General features: G+C 43.2%; 1 pseudogene; it reads right to left on the bottom strand.

The window, feature by feature from the left end:
- Positions 1-4,480: 4,480 nt before the first annotated feature.
- Positions 4,481-4,917, bottom strand: LOC147427996 (uncharacterized; annotated as a pseudogene).
- Between the last annotated feature and the right edge of the window lie 528 nt (positions 4,918-5,445).

Raw genomic sequence — 5,445 nt, 5'->3', positions numbered from 1 at the left:
AGAGTGGAGGACTTGTCCCACATGCTCTCATTCTCTCTTGAGGGAGTAGGGTATATATATAAGAGTGAGTCTAGTATATATCATAAGACTGAGGACTGAGGCCTGGGCCTGGGCTTGGGCTTGGGCAAACGATCCCGATCTATCTTTTATACAAACCAACCCGTCCGTTTTTATACTCACGTTTTTTATTTTCGAAAAATTTATCCTCCCTCTCACCCGCGTTTTTATTTTTCGGAATTTTTTTTTGAATTTTTTTTTCCGGATTATCTTTCCCCCGGAAAAATTAAATTTTTTTTTTTTTGAAATGCAGAAAACGCAGAAATTGAAATTGTAGAAATTGAAAAAACGCAAGAAATGCAGAAAATTGAAAAAACACAGAAAATGCAGAAAAATGCAGAAATTGAAACATGACAGAACCAGAAAATGCAGAAGATACCAGAAAACGTAGAAAACGCAAAAAAACAAAAATCTCCACACAACTACACACACTCATTCCCTGCCTTTCCTATGATAGAAATTGCACCACAAGAAAGCGTAAAGTGCTAACCGAGCTTAGTGTAGGGCATATCCCCTGCAGCGGCGCCAAAAATGTGCGCTCCTTGCCGCACTGTCGAAGCAAGGGACTTGCCAATACACCGTGTGCGAGCCACAAATGGCTCCAAGCACACAACAAGCCTAAACTAGCAAGCTCAAGAGAGCAAAGGGTGTGTCACTCACCGCTCTACGCTCGCCTTCGTGGTGGATTCCTCGCCGCGATGAAGAAGAAGCTGCAGTCATGCCGCACTCAACCGCTTCGCCGCCGTCGTGTCTTCGTAATGCTCGATCGCACACACACTCTCCCTCTCTCTCTCTCTCTCTCTCACACACACACACACACACACACACAAGGAGGTGAAGAAGAAGAAGATGGAGATGGAGATGGAGCAAGAGCACTCTTCTATTGCACAAATGAGAGAATGAGTAAAAATTAGGTTTAGTTGGCTTTTATATGAGCTCACCCCATTCACACTTGGGCGCCCATGCTTAGCCAACTAATCCCTTGAATGTCCCAGTTAGAGTGCGCCTCTCATCGGCGATCACTCTTACCCTTTTCCTATTGGTCCGACAAGCCCGGTACCTGACTCTACCAAATACATAATACACGTCCGTCGTAGGTGATGGGGTGTCCGTGAGCCGTGACGGTTAACACCAACCAAAAGTTTCTATCTACACTTGATCCTTTAGCCTTAAATAGAGAGAGAGAGAGAGAGAGAGAGAGAGAGAGAGAGAGAGAGAGAGAGAGAGAGAGAGAGAGAGAGAGAGATTTTCACAATTATATAGGAAAATGAAATTTCCACTCTAAACCAATAATAGGACCGATAAGAAAGGATGGGGAACATAGTTCTCCTCTGTCTGACTGATGAACTACAGCGATGGAAGCATTTCACCATCGACATTGGGTACCTACTCCATAAGGGGAGAGTTTGTGTACGGACGGACATAGACATTCGGCACCAAATTCTTTATGAATGTCATGATAGTCCAAGTGCAGGGCACCCGAGTATTAGAAAGATTTATGCTCTGGTACAACGATAGTTTTACTGGCCAAGTTTACATGGCTTTGTTCAAGATTATGTCTTGCATTGCCAAAAATGTCAGGTTAACAAAGCAGAGCCCCTGAAAGCAAGAGGACTCTTACATCCTTTGGAGATCCCCAATGGTAAGTGGGAAATTATAACTATGGATTTTATTGTGGGTTTACCAACCCACTATACGAGGTCATGACTCAGTATGGGTGGTCGTAGACCGGTTGACTAAACTATGTAAGTTTGTTCCAACCAAATCAACGATTAAGAGTCCAGAATTAGCTAAGTTATTTGTGGACAACCTATATAAGTTGTATGGTTTGCCAAGTAACAATGTCAGTGATCGTGATCCCTAGTTTAATAGTCATTTTTGGAGCGTTGTGTTTAAATGATTGGGTACACAACTAAACCTCAGTACAACCGATCATCCAGAAACAGATGGTCAAATTAAACGAGTTAACTAAGTGCTAGAGGATATGCTACGCGCATACGTTAGCAAGAAACAGTCAGATTGGAAAGAATATTTACCTATTCTCAAGTTTTCTTACAATAGTGCTAAGCATGTCACAACTGGATTTAGTTCTTGCATGCACATGTATGGTTTTCAGCCTAGGTCACCTGTTACGATGGGATTGGCAACCGAAAAACTCCAACAGGTTAAGGATTTTCTCCAAAACCACATGGATATGCTGAAACTCGCTCGTCAGATTATCCGACAAGTGCAGGATCGGTATAAGAAGTACACTGATGAGAAACGTTGGCAAGTTACCTTTGAGGAAGGGGAGGAAGTACTTTTACGTGTGCCAGAGCATTCAAAAAGTCTGAAAAGTGGGCCAACACCTAAATTATCTCCACGATATTATGGGCCTTTCAAAATACTCAAGCGAGTGGATGATCGTGCCTACAAATTATCGCTACGTACACATGCTCGTGTTCATCCGGTGTTTACTATAAGCCGTTTACATAAGCCATTACGTGGGGATGACAATGCCATTGACCAAAAGATTTTGGTCCATTTCGTTGAACCTCTTACCCTACCGCATGAACCTGAACGAATTCTCGACGATCATGATTTACGTACACATCATCATGTGCGTCGACAAGATTTAATCAAGTGGAAAGATCGACCTGAGGAAGGTGCCACTTGGGAAAACATTAGTGTTCTTAAGAAGAAGTTTCCCACTTTTGTTTTCAAGGTCTAAAACTCTTCCTTAAGGGGGGAGTAATGTCTGGACAAGGGCAAGGCCATAGAGTCTTGGACTGGACCAAGGGCCAGACTAGGCAATGTGGAAAAAGAATCCAGCTAGGGAAAAGGGGCTATAGTGGGAGGTTGGGAGGTGGATTCCAAGCTCTAGTTACCCCTAGTCTTTACAATAATTTTCATAGCTTGATTTGGCAAGCAAAGGGAATTCTTAGGGAAAATGTATTCAGGAACCTTGGTTATCCTCTAGGAGTTGATGTATCTCCAAAATAGTTGACACAATGGGGGATAAAATCCAAACGAAAATGGGTTCGTGGCATTGTACTAAATGGTCAATTCATGTTAGGTGAAGGATTGTGCAGGCTATTTGGATTTCCTCTATATGTTTTGTTTTCTTCCCTTTGATACTTGACCAGTTGCGAGATTTACATCAAAAATAGTGAGATTTTATGGGGATCTTTTGTTGTAGCTTGGCTCGCCTAGAAGCATTTGGCCTTGCCTATTCACTTGGGAGGATTGGGTATCCTTCATTTGCAAATGCACATGCTTGCTAGTAGGGAAACCTTACTGAAACAAATTGATGGATAATTTTGTTATGTACTTTCATGGTGTTTGGGATATGTTTGCATGGGACAAATTGTTTTGTGCTACTCATGTTCAATTGTGTGGGAATACTGCTAATATGCTGGTTAAGTCTTGAAAAAATCTATGTGCTTTGTTGATTTGGGATGGTAGAGTCAGATATACAGGTAATCCCTTAGGGTATGAGTCTTGTTGTTGGAGCTTTGGGTTTAAAAAACCACCCGCTGTTTACTTGGGAAAAAAAGCATGAGAGGGTTAAGCCCAATCAATCAAATTGTTACTCTAACAGAAATATTATTTCGTTTATGGTGGCTAAGAGAAGATTCAGACTAGGAAATGGGCTCAAAATTACTTGGGGATAGTTGTGTACACATGTCAACAATTTGAAAGTTTCTTTTTGCAATCAAGATTTAATCAAAGATTTAGAGATTGAGCATTGCCAGAGACTTCAACAAATTGATGCACCTCCCCAACCAAACGTTTCTATCTACACTTGATCCCTTAGCCTTAGATAGAGAACAGATGCAACAAGATTTGCGAGTTCAATCTAGATCAATGTTGGTGGTTGAAGAAGCTATCTGATGTATGGTGAATTGTTAGCCAAAAAGAGAATGTCTGATGGAAAATGTCCCCTTGAGACAACGAAGCACATATTTTGGAACTTCCCTACAATATATGCTTGGTGGATATGTTTGTATGATACTTATATGATGCATTGGAAGACTAAGTTTCTGAATATAGACTGCTTTATGGAACAATTCAAACGGGTTCTACACGTTTAGACTTATGTATTGCTTCTCTGAGACTTTGGGTGTTATCCTTTTTGTGAAATGCTAGAAACTCGGCTTTGTTTGATACACACACCTTTCACAGTTTCCAACTGCCTTGGTCTATGATTCGAGATAGATTGTTAGAGGATTGTGTAGCACTGCCAGTTCCTCAACAGAATAACACGATGGAATTCCTCATCATGATGTAAACATGTAACAAAATGTAATATAGTACTTAAGTTAGAGAGAGAGAGAGAGAGAGAGAGAGAGAGAGAGTTTCACAATTATGTAGGCAAATGAAATTTTCACTCTGGACCAATAATAGCACCGATAAGAAAGAATGGTGAAAATGGAATGTCCGTTCAAGGATCAGAAAGAGGTATGTTGATGGAGCGAGTCGTCCGGCCAGTCTCTACGATCAAAGGCAGGGGTTGGCGAAGGCGACATTGACGAGGGAGAGCGGAAGAGTGCCAGCGCAGGGGTAGGTGCGGCCGTAGCGGAGGCCGGAGGAGACGGGTTGGACTTTGACGTTGGGGAGGAGAGTGCAGTGGCCGAAGGTGGGCACGTCCACCTCCATGGCGAAGCGGCTGATGATCTTCTGGTTCCAGCGCCGGTCCTGGCAGGCTGCAATGATGTTGAAGGCCTCACAGGGGCAGTTGTTCACGAGCTCCCACTCGCACAGCCCGGTCGCCACGGGAGTGTTGGTCAGCACGAGGTCGTTCAGCCTGCACTTGAGCGGCGTAGCTGCTTGCACGACGGAGGTCCCCTCCTTGATATTTAGCAGCAGCGCCGCCACCATCGCCACTGCGGTGGCCAGAAAAGGAGATCAATAATATTACGACATATGATATGACTATAGCACACAGACGTGGGTTTTTGTATACTTTAGAATAATAACGCACTCAAGCACTCACTCAATTATATCAACCCACATAATTGAGTGACAGGAAGCCATATTCTTCTACCTGTGCAGAGTGCCGCTCTCCCCATTGCCATTGTTGAGGATGAAGATGGGTTCTAGCCCTAAACGCTGCTCGACGTGCTCACTGCTGCTTACAGTTTTGCGGGCACTACTATTCCAGCCTTCACAGCACCCGCTTTATATACTCCCAATTACGTCCTCGTAATCCGACCTGTCAAACCTGAAAAGCCAAATCAAATACTTGTTCCTCATGTGTGTGTGTTTGTGTTCCTTGGCTATTCATGTATTCACATGGCTCTACTCCACCAACGTTGAGAGTCATTGCTCCCGTGATAACTAGAAAGATATGTGAACATCGATCCCCTAACCTTCTACGGGTAACCTTCCATGTGGGTATTGGTGTTC

This window comes from Adiantum capillus-veneris, chromosome 23 (genome assembly GCF_014529385.1).
Source record: "Adiantum capillus-veneris isolate H3 chromosome 23, ASM1452938v2, whole genome shotgun sequence".
Taxonomy (NCBI): Eukaryota; Viridiplantae; Streptophyta; class Polypodiopsida; order Polypodiales; family Pteridaceae; genus Adiantum; species Adiantum capillus-veneris.
This window is presented reverse-complemented; position numbering and strand designations above follow the sequence as displayed.